Below are 20985 nucleotides of genomic sequence, written 5' to 3'. Positions count from 1 at the left end.
TTACATCCTCAAATTCTTGGCAAAGGAGACCTTTGGCGGGGCCTTTTTCTGCTTGAACAAGTACCTACACAGCGACGCATTATGTCCTGGTGCTTGTGTCACTAGAATTATAGTCGAATTTGGGCTTGGCTCACAGATTTCGGCATCTTAAATATTAATTTATGCATGGAGTTTCTTTTGTGTCTGATTGTGCACTCCTGTATTTTGTATTCTGTTTTTAAACGTTTTTCTCTTTGCCTCTTTTTCCTATCGCTTTTGCATGGTCACTCGTGCATTCTTAATTGCCTCCTCTTGCTATCTATTGACCTTTTTGCCTCTTTTTACCAGCTCAGCCCTGTTTTGCCAACTCTTGACTCCTATTTCAATGTATTCCTCCTGCCCCGTTTTGGCTTTCTCTCTCTCTTCATTTCTCAAGCCCTTCACCATTTTCTGCAGCCTTCTCTTTTGCTATTTTTCCATCCTTTTGCACCCCTATGCTGCCTTCAGGACTGCTCCTTGTACTTCTCACTTACCTTCTGCTACTGTGTTTTCCCGACGCTTCCACTTTCCCCTTCCAAACCCACACACTGCACCCTCGTTCTCCCCCGCCTCCTCCTGGACCTACTTAGGCAGACACACCGCTGGCCCGAACACATAGCACCACTGAATACACTTTACACTTTTCATGGCTTAGCAGCTGGTACAGCATCATATACAGTTAGGGTGACACAGGCGCAAACGTTTACATACTATCGTCACCATCAGTCTCGGCAGTCTGTTCACTACCTTCCGTTGAATTCAACAATTCTCTGCGTAGCTCTCTCCAACTTGCTATGTCCTCATCCAACCTTTCGTCCCTGCGGCAGACTTTCATGTGTTGTTCCTCGTCAAGGGACACTCCCCCATGTCTCTCATCCAATTTACAAAAGAGGGGGTCGCTCACCCATCCAACAAATGGCAACCCTCCGTTTAGCCAATACCAGCGCTAACTGTAGTAGCTTGTTGGCCATTTTCCTCTTCTTGCAATGCCGTACCAGCCCTAGGAGGCACTGCTCAGGCATACCCTCCAGCGCAATTCCCACCCTTCCACGAAGCTGTGCTACTACCTCAAGCCAATACTGATGTACTTCTGGGCATTCCCATTCCAAATGCATGAACCCAGTCTGTGCTCTAATATATCTAGGCCAATCATGCGAGTGGGAGGCATTGATACAATGGAGCCTCGCCGGAGTCATATACACCCTTTGCAAGAAGTTATAGTGCAGCAACTTCAACCGGGCATTTCAAGACACCTTGCGTGTTAGCGTAATATTCTGACCCACTCCCTCTCCAGTAACGGCACCTGCAAGTCCTCAATCCAAGCATCCCACGCCCTCTGCTCCAAAAACCCAGAGTCTGCCCTCATAGCCTTGTACAACAAAGACACCAATGTGCACCCCCCTCCACATGTTAACAATATGTCCAAGGTCTCAGTGGTCCAGGGCATATCTGGATATGTGGGCCATGTCACCCCCTGTCCCAAACCGAACCCTTCACACGCCTCCTCAAACGTAAGGTAGGTATCATATATATATAAATCTGCCAATGCCATGCAGCCACCCTCACTCCATGCCTGGAAAGATATGTTTTCCACCATCCTGCGCACAGGGACCATCTGCCAGATGGACAATTCCGGGTGGAAGGGAGCCTGCCCCAAGACTCATTCCACAAATTTCTGCCATATATGGGCCATTTATCTGACAACATATGGCAACTCCACACTTACCCCAGCACCCTCCATCGAAATCCTAGGGAGATCCTCTGGCTGCACTCATCCGGCTAATAAACGCTTTTCCCAGTGATCACCCTCATCCAACCACTGTACCGCATACTGAAGGTGCGCAGCATAAAAATAAAGATCAAATACGGGTACTCCTAGACCACCCTCATACCATTTCTGGAGCACCTGCAGCGCAACCCTACTATGCTTTCCTGCCCAAAGCAGGGTCACCAGGAGAGAATTCAGTTGCCGAAACACTTTCGCAGAAATCAGGCACAATGCATTCTGCTAAGCATATAGACATCTCGGCAGCATCACCATCTTTGCCACCGCTATTCTTCCCATTAAGGACAGCGGCAGCGTATTCCGGAATTCTACGGAGTGCCTCAGCGACTCAACCACCCTGTTCATATTCAGCTGGAGCAGCTTAGCATCCCCATGAGCCACCTGCACCCCTAGGCATCTAAAATGGTCTGTCTCCCATCTCAATCCCAGGCTAGGCAACTCCCCCGCCTCACTGTCCCTCAGGCCTGCTAGAGGGAACACCAAGGATTTACACCTATCCATGCGCAGTCCTGAATAGGTCGCAAACTTGTCCATCAGACTCAGTAAGTGCGGTATGGCTTCACACGGAGACGTAACATAAAACAGCGCATCACCTGCATTGAGTGAAATAAGATGCATACTATTTCCAATTTGTATGCCCCAGCGGCCCAGTTCCTGTCTTGCCCATATTGCCATAGGCTCAATGGCCAGAGCAAACAGCAGTGGCAACCGTGGTGACCCCTGCCTCGTGCCCCCTCCAACAACCACTGCACCAATCTGGTTTGACCCAGTCGTACACATACCACTGGGTTTGTATATAGTATTTTAACCAATCTATTAAAGCGTGGTCCAATCCCCAACTTCCCAAGGATCTCGAGCAAGTACCCCAATCCACCTTGTCAAACGCTGTTAGAAGTTGGCCTGGCATATGCTGTCCACTATTCTAGTGGGCGCCTTGCACCAGTCCAAACAACCCTTATTAAAGATAGGTTTAAAGACAACCTTTATTAAAAGCTATCCTAGTGGTAGCTATGGAGAGCAGCCTTCAGGCTAAGTCTTGAAGGAGTGTAAAGCAGCTTTGTTTACCAGATTATAACCTCTTGAATGTCTAAATGAAAGAACCACACAAGGTATATATATAAAATATATGTATTTATTACTAAACACTCTCTAGTAATCACGTTATGTGATTACAGAGCAAAGTACACAATTTCAATGCAATATAACCTCAGTAAATGCTGCACAATATACGTTGAGCCCTTGGGGGTACCAAACCATATATTAAAGTGGTATAAAAACCACAACTTGACTAGACACAAAGCCTAGAGCATGTAGAATCGCTGGGACCACAAGTAACCACCCATGGTAGTGACACAGGGGACCCACGGGTGACGCGTGCAGTGTGAGAACACAGCCGCGAATCGCCGTTCTCTTCTATGGGAAAAGTCACGGTTTGAAATTTAAAGATTAAGGAAACTTAGGAGAGGACTTTGAGCAAACCCCTTTAGACTTCAGGGGTTCTAGAGCAAACACCCACGGGAGCACCGGAGTACTCGAGTTACCTCACCCAGGGATGCTGGGAGCATAGGTGTCTTCTTTTGGTGTTGGGAATCGTCGTTGATTTCAATGGCGATCTGCTGCAAAGTGCTGCTGCCGTCGAAGTGGAAAGTGTCCAGTGTGGTCCAACCCTGGATCGACGATGAGAAGAACCTGAAAACAGAGGGGGCACGATAGACAAATCCCCACCAATGTCGGGTGATTTCAGGTTGAAGAGGTGAAGCTTGACTCTGCAGCCACGAGGACCAGGAGCTGCATTCGAACTGTCCCACGAAGGATGTTGAGTGCTGCGGTATCGGTGACTGGATTGGACCCAACAAGCCTTGACAACAACAACGCATGCAGAAAGAGAAGAAAGGCTTCGGTGTGGACCAGCAAGGTCCAAGGGACTCACCAAATGGTGGAGAGTCGGGGCACGTCTGGAGCAACCAGGGAAGCCCAAGGAAAGTCAAAGTTGCCTTCTCAGGGAGCCACCAGTCAGTGGACTAGGGATCGCGAAGGTACCTCGAGCGAAAACACAAAGGGCCGGCTCACGGAACACTCGTGGAGTGTAGACCAGCAAACTTCAGTGGAAAAGGTGCCCGGGGTCTGCCAAGCAGGGGAGTAACTCCTTTATTCCAAGGACGATTCTTCAGTCATCCAGCGTCGTGCAGATCGTCGAAGTTCCAGGATTCAGTATCACAGTATCACAGGGGTTCCTTTCTTCTACCCAAGGAAAGGGTTGCATTTACTCTGGGGACCCACCTATGGGTGGGTTTGGAAACATGGGTGGCTACACCCACTTCCTTTGTCCAGTTTTGCACCAGAGCAGGGGCTGGTAGCCTCTGCAACCGGTTTGAACTGGGCTATGCACAGGGACATCAAATGTGCCCCCAGTGCAGACTTCAAAGCACTCTTGGAGTGCACCCACCCAGCCCCAATACACTAAAGCCTGTCTGGGAGGTGGTGACACCTCCCTGTGACAGGAAACCTATTGTCCAGGCCTCCCCTGCCGGAGTTTCGCCCAGCAGCAGGAGGCCAGACTCGTATCTGTGGCTGCAGCATCCATTTTGTAATGCCAGGGTTCTTTTAAACTGGTACAGGGTATACCGGTGTGTACATGTCTCTTCCTCTAGAAGGGTGGAATTCTACTCCCACCGCCAGAACTGGCGGGGGGGGGAGGTAGGTTTCCAAAGTGTTTGACACCAAACACGTCATGTTTCCTTGCAGCCAAAGTTAGCATTTACAGCGAGGTTATAATGCACTTAAGAGTGTATGGTCTGGCTGCATCACAGAACAGCCCCAGAGAATAGGTTCCGAAGGCTGCAGAGGGGTCCTGCTCATGCATGGGCACCCTCTCACACAAAACCCAGCACACTGCCTTCAGGATTGATAAGGCCTGCCATAGGGGTGACTGATAGGTTTATATGTGTAGTGATACAAGGTAGATATAGGGAACCTATATCTAAGTAAGGGTGCATACACCATCTTACACAGGCTGCAGTAGCAGACCTGTGGTGGCATATTGGAAGTCTTCCCAAGGGTGGCATAATACATGCTTCAGCCCCTGGTAGGTCTCTGGGGTACCTATGCCCCAGGTCCCCAAGGTACCATATACTAGGGACTCATAAGGGTACCCCAGTAGCCAAACTGGACTGTATCTAAAGTACTTGGAATCAATTTAGAGAGGAAGCAGCTTGGCTGGGGTCCTGGATAGCAGGGCCCCAGCCAGACTAAAGTCAGAAAACAGTGAAACACCAGCAGAAAAGTGGAGATAAACATAAGAAGCAGATCCTACTCTCCTACACAATCCCCCCAAATGTAGGGACATTAAACTAACCTTGACCAGTTGAGTCTTTATGTTCTAAGTGGAAATATCTGGAGAGTCCATCTGCATTGGCATGGTTACTCCCAGGTCTATGTTCCACTATATAGTCCATCCCCTGTAGGGAAATGGACCACCTCAAAAGTTTGGGGTTTTCACCCTTCATCTGTTTTAGCCATAATAGGGACTTATGGTTTGTCTGAACAGTGAAGTGAGTGGCAAACAAGTATGGCCTCAGCTTCTTCAGCGCCTAAACCACAGCAAAGGCCTCCCTCTCAATAGCTGACCAACGTTTCTCTCTGGGAGTCAGCCTTCTGCTAAAAAAAGGTACTGGCTGGTCCTGATCTTCATCATTCAATTGTGATAACACAGCCCCTACCCCCCAACTCAGATACATCTGTTTGGACAATTAATTCTTTGGAGTAGTTAGGACTTTGCAGAATGGGAACAGTGCACATGGCCTGCTTCAGGTCATCAAATGCCTTTTGACAGCTAACTGTCCACTGAGCTTTCTTTGGCATTCTCTTGGAAGTTAAGTCATTCAGGGGGGCCACGATTGATCCATACCCCTTGACAAATCTTCTGTAGTACCCAGTCAAGCCCAAGAAAGCTCTGACCTGAGTCTGGTAGACCGAGCAACCCAATCCATGATGGTTTGGATTTTTCTCTGCAATTGTTTAACCTGGCCTTCGCCAACAAGGTGGCACAGGCACAAAACCTGACTCTGCCCTATCTGGCACTTAGTAGCCTTGATAGTTAGGACTTTTTTCTGCAGGGCCTCCAAAACATTTCTCAGGTGGCTCAGGTGATCCTCCCAGGTGGAGCTAAAGACAGCAATATCATCTAAATATGCTGCACTATAGTCTTTCAGGCCTGTTAGGTCTTTATTCACCAACCTTTGAAAAGTGGCAGGTGCATTCTTCAAACCAAAGGGCATCACGGCAAATTAGTAATGCCTACTAGGGATAGAAAATGCTGTCTTAGGCTTTGCATCTTCAGCTAGTCTGATCTGAGAGCAGTCAGATCAAATGTGCTCAGAAACTTGGCTGAGGCCAAAGTGTCTATAAGCTCATCTGCTCTGGGTATTGGATGGGCATCAGTCCTAGTGACTGCATTGAGACCCTTGTAGTCTACACAAAACCTCATCTCTTTCTTACCACCCTAGGTGTGAGGTTTAGGCAGCAAGACTACTGGACTAGCCCAAGGGCTATCTAAAGGTTCAATAACTCCCAAATCCAACATCTTCTGGACTTCAGTCCTGATACAGTCCCTGACATGGTCAGGTATCCTGCAAATATTATTTTTAACAGGCAGACTGTCCCCAGTGTCCACTTCATGAGTGCACCAGGTAGTCTGACTTGGAGTCAGAGAGAACATATGTCTATGCTGATTGAGCACCTGTCTGCAATCAGCTTGCTGCTGGGCAGGGAGGCTGCCTGCCAAGGCTACACCATTCACTGACCCATCATCAGAGTTCTGTGAGAGCAGGTCAGGGAGTGGATCTCACTCTTCCTCCTGTCCCTCATCAGTAGCCATGAGCAAGCCGATGTCTGCTCTGTCAACATATGGTTTCATTCTGTTGACATGAAGCACCCTATGGGGGCTCCTGGGAGTTCCAAAGTCTACCAGATAGGTAACCTCTCCCTTCTGTTCAACAATTGTATGGGGACCACTCCACTTGTGCTGGAGGGCTGCTGGGGCCACAGGCTCCAACACCCACACCTTCTGTCCTGGCTGGTAAACAGTCAACACAACCGTTTGGGCATGCCAGGCCTTTTTCAATTCCTGGACAGCCTCAAGGTTTTTAGTTGCTTTTTTCATATACTCTGGCATCCTGGAGTGGAGACCAAGTACATAGCCCACTATGTCCTGTTTAGGGGGTTTGAGAGGTAACTCCCATCCCTCCTTCACCAGACACAACGGACCCCTAACAGGATGTCCAAACAAAAGTTCAAAAGGGCTGTAACCAACACCCTTTTGAGGAACCTGCCTGTAGGCAAATAAAAGGCTGGGCAAAAGGATGTCCCATCTGCACCTAAGCTTTTCTGGGAGACCTTTGATCATGCGCTTCAAGGTTTTGTTGAACCTCTCAACTAAACCATTGCATTGTGAGTGATAGGGTGTGGTGAATTTGTAATTCCTCCACTCCTTTCTGCAAGCTGCTATTTCGTTTTTAACAATTTTAAAAACCTATTGATGTGAGAATATGTGTTTTTAAAATTACACTTCTGCAAGCTGCTATTTCGTTTTAACAATTTTAAAAACCTATTGCTGTGAGAATATGTGTTTTTAAAATTACATTTCTGTGCTCTTACTTGTTTTCTGGTCGCTACTCCCCGGTCCACCACAGCCTGTGCTGATTGTGTGGAGGGAGGCTTAAGCGACACCACTTCCTGGTTGTCCCATCCTGGGCAGCCATCTTGGGGAGGTTGACGGGCTAGTCTCCACCCTCGCCTAATCTATATGACCTCTTCCCACCCCGCGCAGCGGTGACGCGCAGCGGTAGCGCCGTATACGCGCCGAAGAGGCGCCAAAGAGAAGCCAGTCTGCGCCAGTCCGCGTCCAGACGCTTCTCGCTGGCCCGGGTCTGGGGTGGTGACCGGCACCATGGTGGGTACTCGAATTGCCTATAACTCCACGAGGTTACACTCCTTACGTCCCCCCGTCAGTCTTTCCTGTTGCCATTCTGTCTCCCCAGCTAATATCGACCATCACTGTAAACATTGTACATGGAGCACCTCCCGCCCATATAGCGACTCCCTCCCTTTGGGAGAGACTTGGAGAATGTATCTCCTTAATTGCCGGTCGCTACCCAAACATTTCACAGAGCTGCATCTGTTGATCGATGAGCTTAATCCTGACGCCCTATTTTTAACGGAAACTTGGCTTCAGATTGACAACGACCCGTCCTTAATATGGGCCACACCTCCAGGCTACACACTTAAGCGCCTCGACCGCCAATCGGGGAGAGGCGGAGGCCTAGCAATTATATACAGGGACAGCTTTAAGTGTCGGGTCACTCCTAATTCCCTGCTGACTTGCGAGAGCTTACACTTTGCACTTGATCTCTCCCCTACCACCACTTTTTCTGGTATTTTACTCTACCGCCCACCGGGTTCCCTGAATAATTTTATCACTCAAATTACTGATCTCACTGCCAACGCAGTCTTGACCTCATCTAACCTCACCCTGCTTGGGGATTTTAACATCCATTCAGATGACCCCCAGGATATGGCAGCTAATAACTTGCGTGCCAACATGCAAGCGTTAGACCTCTGCCAGAGAGGCCATCAGGCGACCCACAAGAAGGGACATCTCCTTGATCACATATACAGTAATACCAACCTTAATGTAGAGTCCCCTGTTCCACTGCCTTGGACTGATCATTTTTTGATACCGTTCACCTGGCTTTCTAACTCCTGTTCCCCCCCGTGAGGCCTCTACCAAGTACATGGGCAGGAAATGGTCCTCACTTCCCCTCACCGACTGGACATTGGCTCTCACTCAAGACCCCCCGAGAAGGGCCTTGACCCCTGCCTCTGCTTCTAGCAACTTTGATCACTGGATCTCCAGCACCCTAGACCGAGTTCTTCCCAAACGCCCCTGTAAACTCATCAGAAGACCTAAAGTTGCACCCTGGTACACTCCTGCTCTGAGGTTATTAAAGCTTGACTGCCGCAAACTAGAGAGAGCGTGGAGGAAGGACCATTCTCTGTCTAGGAAAGATGATTATAGGTCCGCAATAAGGCTCTATAAATCAGAGATTAAATTGGCGCAAACCTCCTTCTACGAAGGGAAAATTAGTGCTGCAGCCAACGCGCCTAGGGAAATCTTTAGGATAGCCAAGTCCCTTATTTCACCCCCGGCTGAGCGTCCTACTGCTGAAGGGGCACAAGACCGCTGTAATGAGCTAGCTGCCTTCTTCTCCAAGAAAATTTCGACCATATACTCTTCTTTTAGTAATCCTACGGTCAACGCCCCCTCCGTCCCATCTAAGCCAGCTGATTCTCCGGCTCTCTGCAAACTGGATATAATTCCGCTTCTTGATGCCGGCAGCCTGGATAGATTAATTTCTAAAGTTTCTTCCGGGTCTCCCAATGACCCGGCACCCCCCCGGATCCTTGTCAAGGCACTGGACGTTATTCGTCCTGTCATCCTGGAAGCCTTAAACACCTCCATCGTGGCCAGGTCGGTCCCACTCCCCTGGAAGTGCGCCATGGTGAGGGCGCTTCTCAAGAAGCCCTCCCTGGACCAGAGCAACTTGTCCAACTATCGCCCCATTTCGTTGCTCCCCTGGCTGAGTAAACTGCTGGAGAGGCACGCCAACAATATCTTAACAGACTATTTGGAGTCCAACTGTCTGTTGCGTGCCTCCCAGACAGGTTTTCGCCCTCAACATGGCACAGAAACCGCTATGTTAGCGGTTACAGAGGAAGCAAGAACGACTTTGGATCGGGGAGGAAAGGTGGCCATTATCCTGTTAGACCTTAGCGCCGCGTTCGACACGGTGAACCATGCCACGCTATTACACCGACTGGCGGGCATGGGCGTGTCGGGCGCGGCTCTAGACTGGCTTACCTCCTTTCTGAGTGAGCGCTTTTTCCAGGTCTTCGAGGGTGAGATAGTCTCTCCCAAACACCCTCTCAGGTGTGGGGTCCCTCAGGGCTCCTCCCTGAGCCCGACCCTCTTTAACGCCTACATGGAACCTCTGGACAGGATAGTCCATCCCTTTGGTGTGCGTATAGTCACCTACGCGGATGACACGCAGCTTGTGGTCTCGTTAGACCACGCAGATGGATCATCCGACACCTTAGGCCCCTGTCTAGAGGCTGTTGCCAGATGGATGCAAGCCTCCTGTTTGAAGCTTAACGGGGAGAAGACAGACATCATTCTACTCGGAAATCCCTCCCCGTCTGCTCTTGCACCCGTCTGGCCACCATGTCTTGGCGCTCCTCCTGCCCCCAAGTCCCAGATAAAGAGCCTCGGGATCTGGCTTGACACCGCCCTTGATTTCTCGGTCCAGGCTACTAAGACTGCCGCCACTTGCTTTGGACTAATGAGGATGCTCCGGCGGGTGCTCCCTTTGCTCCCTTTCCAGGCGAGGAGGACCATGGTCCAGGCCCTGATTCTCTCTCGCCTGGATTATGGGAATGCTCTCTACCTAGGAGCACCGGCTTCGGTACTGCAGAGGCTTCAGGTCACACAAAACAGTGCGGCCCGCCTACTGTTCAATCTCTCCCGTCGGCAGTCGGCGAGGAAGGCTCTGAAAGACCTCCACTGGCTCCCAATGGCTGCCAGAGTGCAGTTTAAAGCTTTGTGCATTATGCACAAATCCTTTCACCGTGTAGGCCCAGCGATTCTGCACCCTTTGGTCACGCCTTATGTCCCAGCACGCCCCCTTCGGTCTGGTACCTTGCAGCTGGCCACCTCCTCTAAAATTAACAAAGCCCGTTGGGGTGGCCGCTCTTTTTCCCATTCGGCGACCAGACTCTGGAATGCCCTCCCCTTTGCCATCCGAGGAAATAGCAACCTCCTCTCATTCAGAAAGGCCTTGGAAACGCATTTGTTTGCTAAATCCTGCTGATCTGCCCCGAGCCTGCGCTAAACCATTTTATCTTCAAGCGCTGCGAGGCCCTAGGGCAGTTATGCGCTATACAAATGCAATTTTTCATTTCATTTCATTTCACATAGCAGTCAAGTAACTAGACATGAAGTTTGCACCTCTGTCTGATACTACTTCCTTAGGAAAACCTACCCTTGAGAATACTCCCAAGAGGGCCCTTGCCACCACAGGAGCTGTAGTGGTCCTAAGGGGAATGGCTTCTGGGTACCTAGTGGCATGGTCCACCACCACCAGGATAAATCTGTGCCCCGAGGCTGTCTGAGGATCCATGGGATCAACTATATCAATCCCCACTCTTTCAAAGGGAACCCCCACCAGAGGTAGTGGTATCAGGGGGGCCTTTGTTGTACCACCTGCCTTACCACTGGCTTGACAGGTGACACAGGAGCGACAAAACTCATTGGTGTCTTCAGACATATGGGGCCAATGAAAGTGAGGGACAATCCTGTCCCAAGTCTTGTTTTGGCCCAGGTGACCTGCTAAGGGAATATCATGGGCTAGTGTTACTAGGAAGCCCCTGAACGTCAGAGGTATAAACCAACCTCCTGGCTGCACCAGGCTTGGGATCTCTACTCTCGGAGTACAGGAGTCCATCATACCAATATATCTTATGGGTTCCACTAGCATTCCCAGCAACCTCAGCAGCAACCTGATGTCTGAGGGGCTCAAGAGAGGGGCAGCGCAGCTGCTCCTGGCTCAGATCTGCCCTGGAACGCCCCCCTGTCTCCAAGAACTCAACCTGATCAGGCTCAAGCTCATCTGGGACAGTTCCTTCTTCAGAACTAAGATCATCTCCCTCAAGAGACTGATCTGTATTCTGAGTCAGGAGTCAGGGGGGAAGGCACTGCCTTAACCCTACTGCTCCTCCTCTTGGGAGGCACCCGGTCCATTCTTCCAGAATCCAGGGGCCTGTTCAGGTTTTGACATTTTGGCCTGTGACCTGGTAACAGCAAACACACGTGCAGGGATTCCTAACATTTCTGCATGGGTCCTGAGCTCCACTTCAGCACAAGCTGAAGTTTCTAAATCATTGCCAAGCAAGCATTCAATAGGGAGGTCTGCACTTACCACAACCTTCTTAAGGCCAGTTACCCCTCCCCAGGAGAAATTAACAACTGCCAAGGAATGGTCAGTCCTGACATTCTTAGCATTGGTCACTTGGTACATTTAACCAAGTATGATCTGCTCAGGAGCCTCAAGGTCTTGTGTCACCATGGTGACACTTGCCCCTGTGTCCCTGAATGCCACAGCCTCTTTTCCATTGATCAAATGCTGCTGTCTGTATTTGCCCAGATTACTGGGACTCACAAAGGAGGACATATCCATGCCTCCATCACAGATCAGTACAGCCTGAGTTGGAACTCTGACTAGGCCAGAGTGCATCTCAGAACCCAGGGTTAACCCTACTACACCCTTATTCTGAGTACCACCACTTGGAGCTGAACTAGGGGGAACAGTTGCCTTGGGGGCAATGGTGGCCGGAGTTGAGTCTTTGGACTTTGTACAATCACTAGTCCAATGGGTTTTGTGTTTACAGATTTTACACCATGGTTTCTTTTGGCCTTTTGCTTTGTTAGATTAGGACTCCCCACCAGATGCATATTTTTGGGGACCTTGAGAAGACTTCTGGGGCCAGATGTAGGTAATTCCTATTTACCGACTCTTAAATACCGAATCATACCGATTCGGTATTTAAGAGTAGGTAAATAGGAAGGAGGCATATGTAGGTAAATCTCATTTCTAATTTACCGATTTTGTAACAGTCGGTATTTACCGATTCGGTAAATACCGAATCTGTATTTCACATTGATTCCTATGGGCCTTGAAGCCCATAGGAATCAATGTGAAATACCGATTCGGTATTAACAGAATCGGTAAATACCGAATCCTGCAAATGTGCAGGGGGTGTCACTTGGACACCCTCTAGCACCCCAAGTACAGGCTTGTGTGACATGTGGCACACATACATGCCCTAAGGGCATGTCTGTGTGTCACATTGCACAGGTGTGCATGCACAGATGTGCATGCACACCTGAATTCAGTATTTTACCACCCAATAGGATTGGGTGGTAAAATACCGACTCCTAAGGGCCTGTGGCACTCTTAGGAGTGTCAGCTACATATGGATTTACAGAATCGGTATGTTTACCGATTCGGTAAAATACCGAAGTGGTAAATTTACCGATTCGGTAAATATACCGATTCTGTAAATAACTACCCACCTACATCTCAAAAGCCAAATACCGGTCGGTAACGGCCGAAATCGGCCGTTACCGACCGTTATTTGGCTACCTACATCTGGCCCTTAGTCTTTACCCTTTTCCCACCCTTTTCAGAGTTCTTAGAATCTTGCTTCTTAGAGTCACCTTGGTTCTGAACCTTCTGTCTCACCCGTGTTCTGACCCACTTGTGTGCCTTCTGACCCAATTCTTGGGAAGAAGTCAGATCAGTGTCCACCAGGTACTGGTGCATTAGCTGATTTTGACAATTATTAAAGATCTGCTCCCTCATAATGAAGTTGTACAATCCGTTAAAATCACACACCTTACTGCCAAGTAACCAGCCCTCCAGAGCCTTAGTAGCACAATCAACAAACTCAACCCAGTCCTGAGTCTGTGCCTTTGGGTATCTCTGAACTTTAACCTGTATTGTTCAGGGGTTTGGCCGAACCCTTTAATTAGAAAAATTTTCAGGACTTTGTAATTATCAGCATCCTCTTCTCTTACAGTGAGGAGCTTGTCTCTAACCACAAGATTGCTGCCCACTGCTATTGAGGAACCCTCTGTACTTTACTGGCCCTGTCAAGTGCAGTTATCCATTTGTGGATGTCATCCCCACTCTGGTAGGGAGGGACGATATTGTTCAGGTTCCTATGGACATGAATATGTTCTTAAACTCTAGGGACACTGATGCTGCCACCATGGGACTCTAGTCCCAACTTTTTAGAAGCTCTCTGGAGTTCCAGGGTTTCCCTGTCTAAAGCTATCTGTGCTCTTCTGATCCTGAGTTTCTCATTCTCAACGGCAAGCAGTCTGCCATCTCTCTCAGAGGAGGACTCCCTCCTGTAGGAGGCTGAGTTCCTATGAGATCAGAGGTCCCTACAGATGAACCAGAACGGTGAGATTTCACTGAGGGAGTTCTCGACCTTCTAGGTACACTGTGAGTTCCACCTGACAGGGGGAATAAGGGACCCCTAGCGATGCCTTCTTCAGCCACAGGACGAACTTGGTTATCCAGTTTAGAATCATCTTGATCCCCCCCTGGTCAGCTTCAAAGTCCAGCTCCTGGAGGTTGCCACCTCCTAGCCTTTCCTCTTCTGCTGCCCCACCCAACCTGCCTGACTCATCAGACCTAGGAGTCTTTCTGAGATCATCTAATAGCAATACCTCTATGAGGCTTTGGGTGTCTGCATGTCTCCCTGTCTTCAATTTCCTGGATGTACACATGGTCCTCAATTCTGTAAATGGGACATGGTCATACTTAGTTACCATGCGCACACTGGCCTCAGCCCTTGAAGACATACTAGTGTGGTGTCTGTACCTAACTACTCTAGTGGGACTACAAAACTCTCTCTTGAGTTGTAGAAAGGGTGTGCTAGACCCTTGACGCACAACTCTAAGTTCAGTAAAACTTACTTTATTCTATCTTGATTTATATGTACCTATAGTGGTTTTCAGTTAGTCACTCAAAGAGATTATCTGGTAAAGCAATAGCAAGCTTGAATCCAACCGCTGCACACCAATGGGGTAAATTGGCCTGGCATAGGCTGTCCACTATTCTAGTGGGCACCTTCCACCAGTCCAAACAACCCTTATTGATGATAGGTTTAAATACAACCTTTATTGAAAGCTATCCTAGTGGTAGCTATGGAGAGAAGTCTTGAAGGAGTGTAAAGCAGCTTGGTTTACCAGATTATAACCTCTTGAATGTCTAAATGAAAGGAGAACCATACAAGGTATATGTGTATATATATATATATATATATATATATATATATATATATATATATATCACTAAACACTCACTAGTAATCTCTTTATGTGATTACAGAGCAAAGTACGCAATTTCAATGCAATAGAACCACAGTAAATAGCCCAATGTACGTTGAGCTGTAGGGGCGTACCAAGCCATATATTAAGAAAGTGGCATAAGAACCATGACTTGACTAGACACAAGGCCTAGAGCCTGTAGAATCGCTGGGACCTCAAGGAACCACCCAAGGCAGTGACACAGGGGACCCACGGGGGACACGTGCAGTGTGAGAACACAGCCTCGAATCGCCGTTATCTTCTATGGCAGTGGTTCCCAAACTTTTCACTCATGAGGACCCCCATTGAGTCACCACTGGAAGCCGGGGACCCCTAAGCAATATGTATGAGTTAAATTTCAAATATTAAAACAGTAATTAAAAAAAAAAACACACACGTGTTCACACAAAACAAATACTCAAAGTACTAAGGATTTTGGGGCCAGATGTACGACCATTTCATTTAGCGCCTCGCAATTGGCGACACAATGCACGTGGCAAATTGTGAGTCGCTAAATGAAATGTACAACAGTGTGTTTAACACTGTTTGGGATTACCAATGGGGTCGCAAATTGCGGGGCTCATTAATATTAATGAGCCTCTCGCAATTTGCGAGCCCATTGGAAATGCCCGCCCTCTCAGGGATGGTGGCCTGCTGGGCTCAGCAGGCCACCATGTCTGGGACTGCTTTTAAATAAAGCAGTTTTTTTTAAAAAATGCAGCCCGTTTACCATGCATTTAAAAAAAGAAAATGAAACGTTTTTGTTTCATTTTTTAAGGGCAGGCAGAGGTCCCTGGGACCTCTGCCTGCCCTTAAAAATAATTTTGCATGCATTTGCAAAGGGGAAGGGGTCCCCTGGGGACCCCTTCCCATTTGCGAATGAATTACCATCTACTTGAAGTAGGTGGTAATTGCAAGTGTTTTGCGACCGAAAAACATTTGTACATGGTTTTGAGACTCGCTATTTGGAAGGGAATGCCCCTTCCAAATAGCAAGTTGCAAAACCTATTTAAATAGGCTATGTACATGGCCCAATAGGTTTTTACATTCGCAAATGGGTTCACGAACCCATTCGCGCATATAAAAACGGATCGTACATCTGGCCCTTAGTATTTTATATTGAAGGAACAGCCCCTCTGTCACATGTATGTCATTTGTTTTATAGCATCTCTCATACCATTGTAGGATGTCAGAGCACTTTACATCACACACATATAGAGACATTGAATCATACATGTAAATCAGTGTGTATATAAAATGTTACATAAGGTAAAGGGGACTACAAGGTTCACATGTCATTCATACTGGCAGGCATTTTTAAAGAGTGCTTGGTCTAGAAAAGCACAAACTCAGAATTCAGAACATAACACAGTGGCTAGTAACATTAAAAATGTATTTCCGCCCAAATAAATCTTTTTAGCAGCATCAGGATAATGAATAACTGGTAAAAAACCTAAGTTACTAACTGGAACCATGCAGTTTGCAAGCAGCTCTTTGATGACAGTTTATAGTTCCCTCTGCTAGATTTCGATTGCCACTTATGAAGTGCACAGTAACAAAATAATCTCTGTGACAAAAGCAGTAACCACGAACCTATCCACATAAAATACTGCTTTTCCAAAATGCATGTTACACGTTCTTTGCAGTAGGCACATTAACCCTCTGTGCTACATTAGTTAAGCCAAAATTGCCACTGAACAAAACTCGCCTCGCTCTCGTTATCTTGACACTTTTATTGTTGCTGGAAAGCTGCTAATTACACAAGAAACTTTTCTGTGCTTTTAAAACTGCTGCCTACGGACCCCCTGGGAATGTGGCATGGACCCCTGGGGGTCCGCGGACCACAGTTTGGGAAACACTGTTCTATGGGGTAGATCGCGGTTGGAAATTTAAAGATTAAGGACACTTAGGAGAGGACTTTGAGCAAACCCCTATAGACTTAAGGGGTTCTAGGGCCAACACCCACGGGAGAAACGTAGTACTCGAGTTACCTCACCCAGGGAAGCTGGGTGCATCGGTGTCTTTTTGTGTCAGGAATTGTCGTTGATTTCAATGGCGATCTGCTGCAAAGTGCTGCTGCCGTCGAAGTGGAAAGTGTCCGGTGTGATCTAAGCCTGGATCGAAGATGAGAAGAACCTGAAAGCAGAGGGGACAGAGTCTGGGTCACTTGCCGGTGACCAGGGGCACGATAGACAAATTCCCACTGATGTCGGGTGATTTCAGGTTGAAGAGGTGAAGCTTGACTCTGCAGCCACGAGGACCAGGAGGCATTGACCAGGAGCTGGATTCAAGCTGTCCCACGAAGGATGCTGAGTGCTGCAGTGTCGGTGACCGGATTGGACCCAACAAGCCTTGACAACAGCAACCCACGGAGGAAGAAAGGCTTCGGTGGGACCAGCAAGTTCCAGGGGACTCACCAAGTGGTGGAGAGTCAGGACATGTCTGGAGCAACCAGGGAAGCCCATGGAAAGTCAAAGTTGCCTTCTCAGGGACCCACCAGTCAGCGGACTAGGGATCGAGAAGGTACCTCGAGCGAAAACACAAAGGGCCGGCTCACGGAACACTCGTGGAGTGTAGGCCAGCAATCTTTGGTAGAAAAGGTGCTCGGGGTCTGGGCTACAAGTAACCCAGTTCACAGCCTCAAGGAACATCGAGAAGCTGATGCACTTGCAAATGTGCACGGTGTCCAGAGGTTCCGATTCCACGGTACCCATGAGGGCTGCGGGTCTCCGCTTTGCTGGGGACTCAGGGCGACCTCCGGGAAGTCTGTAAACCCACCAGAACTGGCGTAGGAATCTAAAGTGTTTGACACCAAACACGACATGTTTCCTTGCAGCCATTCCAAAGTTAGGATTTACCGTAAGGTTATAATGCACTTCAGCGTATATGGTCTGGCTGCATCACAGAACAGCCCCTGAGAATAGGTTCCGAAGGCTGCAGAGGGTCCTGCTCATGCATGGGCACCCTCTCACACAAAACCCAGCACCCTTCCTTCAGGATTGATAAGGCCTGCCATAGGGGTGACTGATAGGTTTATTTCGTTCGCGCTCTATAAATGTCAGTAAATAAATAAATAAATATGTGTAGTGATAAAAAGTACATATAGGGAACCTATATCTAAGTAAGGGGTGCATACACCACCTTACACAAGCTGCAGTAGCAGATCTGTGGTGTCATTTTGGAAGGCTTCCCAGGGGTGGCATAATACATGCTTCAGCCCCTGGTAGGCCTCCGGGGTACCTATGCCCAAGGAACCTAAGGTACTTTATACTAGGGACTCATAAGGGTACCCCAGTAACCTAACTGGAGTATACCTAAAGTACTTGGAATCAATTTAGAGAGGAAGTAGCTAGGCTGGGATCCTGGATAGCAGGACCACAGCCAGACTAAAGTTGAAAAACAGTGAAACACCAGCAAAAAAGTGGAGGTCAACATAAGAAGCAGATCCTACTCTCCTACAAACGCCTTTTCAAGGTCGATGGACACCAACGCCATCTCCTCAGGAGCCTCCTGTGACTCATGCAATACATGCACCAGCCGCCTTATGTTTATTTCCGTACTACAGCCCGAGATAAAACCGCACTGGTCCTCATGGACTAAATGGGGTATATGTGGTCCCAACCGGTTGGCCAGCACTTTACATAAAACGTTTACATCCGCATTATTTATCGTAGGGGGTCGGTATGCCGCCCGGTCCTGAACATCGCCGCCCAGTTTTGGAATCCAACAGATTTGGCCCTCACGCATCATAGGGGACAATATTCCACTCTCAAAGGACTCATTAAAAGTTTGCAACAACGGCCGAGCCAGTACTGCTGAATATGCTTGATAATACTCAATGGGCAACCCGTCCCTTCCTGGTGCCTTGGCCCGCTAGGTATGTCTGCTATTGCCTCCATCAGCTCCTCCTCAGTGATCTGCACATCCAGATCTGTCCTAACCTCGGCAGATACCTGCCTCAACTGTAGACCCTTCAAAAAGGGGATATAATGGTCCTCACTTACCAGGTGGTCTGTCCTGTACACTGTCTGCAGGTGTTGCCGGAACACCTCCAGCACAGCTGCCCAAGAATAAGCCAGCTCGCCCAACTGTGCTCGAAGACTGGTAACCAAAGGGGGGGCCTGTTCCCTACGCAATATCCAGGCCAATAACCAACCAGATTTATCTCCCTCTGCATGTAGCCACTGTCTATATTTTATAAGGGTATACTTATCCAGCCTATCCCAAGTATCTGCAACCTGCTTCTGTAACACACGTTCTCGTTACTCTGAGTCACCTTGCCCTTGTGGCCCTGACTGAAGCTCAGCTAACATTTTCTCCCTATCCTGTAGCTCACTGTAATTGCCTCCGAACGCCATATGTCAGCCCCATTGCTGCTCCTCTAACCACTGCCTTTATCGCATCCCACTCATGGGCTCATTTGCTTGCAGTGCCCCAATTAAGGGGAATATACCCCGTTAACGCGTTCGAAATTGCCTGCTTCCCAACCAGATCCATCGGAATACCAGCATGGAGCCGCCATCTACAGGAGCCCTGCTCCCCCATTGCCGACCGCACCGAGCAACGTAAAGGTGCAGGATCAGACAAAAACGCACCAGGTGTATAATCTCTGCTGACATAAATGCTGGGTGCTCTGTCGCTAGTACCAATCTAGACGACTGTGTGTGTTATGAGTGGGTGTAAAACAGGTGAATATTTTCTGAGTCGGGTGGTGCTCCCTCCAAACATCCTGGATGCCTAGGTCACACATTAGTTTTTGCAACTGTTTAGTCATACGCGTCTTGTAGCCCCTTCGAGGGGGCATCTACCCAACTCCGGATCCACCACACAATTAAAGTCTCCCAACCATAGTAGGGCAGTGTCCAAGTCTACAGTAATCACCTCTAAAGCCGCAAAGACATTTGGCTCATCAATATTTGGTGCATAAGTGTTTAGTATACTGATATCTTTGCCATCTAGCTTGCCCCGCAATAGCACGTAACGACCCGCTATGTCTGCTTCAGGTGCCACCCAAATCAACACCATCCTGGCATAAGTAGAATACGACGAGTGGAACACCTGCCCCTCCACTTTTTGGCCAGGTGCCCTGCCCCAGCATCATCCAGATGTGTCTCCTGCAAGCACGCAATCATTATGCTCTGCCGCTTAAGGAATGAAAGGACTCTATGCCGTTTGGCGCAGGTGCCTAGACCCCTAACCTTCCAGCTAAGCAACGTTACCACGTCTGCCATGATCATACATTCGCACTTTCCGTCTGGCAAAGCACCAGGACTCCGCACTCTTCTGCAATGACTCACTCTTGTGCACAACACCACCAAAGTTCACACAATACCAACTAAACCAACACCCCCCCCCCACGGACAATGCTCGACTACCATCACAGACAATTTTGCCCACCCATCGCTCATGCAGTGTCTGATCCTGCGTATCCGGTTCAGCTGAAGCAGCTCCCTGCAAAGCGACCTCCGTAGCACTCTGCACAAGGGGATCAGACTGCAGCGTTTCATCATCTCCCACCATTATCCTCCGCTGTGACAACTCCGGAGCATTTTGTAAGTCCGTTCGATTCTGCAGACATCTTCCGGGGAGTCAAAGAATTGCGCCTTACCCCCCGAAATCACCTTCAACTTGGCAGGATACAGGAGCATATATTACATGTTCAGGTCTCACAGCTTACTCTTCACACCCAGGAAGGATTTCCAAAGTTCATGAACTTGCTTAGTGTAATCCAGATATCCCACACTCTTTAATGTCTGCATGACCCTGCTTTCCAACATCATTTGAGCCAGAAGCTCCGCATCATCTCGCATGTCAATGACACCTAGCTCATCCTCCACCTCTCTGAGGGCAGGTCCAACGCTTCACGAGGTTCATCAACTGAATGTTCGAAGTTGCAAGCTGGATGAAGACCGACTGTTTAAAGCTCAACTCCTACAAGACGGAAGTCGTACTGTTCGCAAAAGACATCTCTCTCTGGTCCTTTGCCTAGTGGCTCTCAGAAGTAAGACAGACACCAAACCTGTCAAACCAAGCCAGGAATATAGTGATTGTGATCAACAGTCAAACCTCAAATAGCTACGTTAACATGGTAGTCTCCTCCAGCTTCCACATCCTCAAGCTATTTAGGAACATTTTCAGATGGCTGCTGATCAACACCCAAAGAACCTTCACCCAAGCCTTGATCAGGTGG

General features: G+C 48.6%; 1 long non-coding RNA gene across 1 annotated transcript in view; it reads left to right on the top strand.

Annotated features, from left to right (window-relative positions):
* The window catches only part of LOC144826043 (uncharacterized), a 766049-nt gene that overhangs the window by 111174 nt on the left and 633890 nt on the right, over nt 1–20985 (top strand). The window lies entirely within an intron of this gene.

Source organism: Lissotriton helveticus, chromosome 1_1, assembly GCF_964261635.1.
Source record: "Lissotriton helveticus chromosome 1_1, aLisHel1.1, whole genome shotgun sequence".
NCBI classification, from domain to species: Eukaryota; Metazoa; Chordata; class Amphibia; order Caudata; family Salamandridae; genus Lissotriton; species Lissotriton helveticus.
The sequence above is the reverse complement of the archived record's forward strand: the minus strand, read 5'-3'. Positions and strand labels throughout refer to the sequence as shown.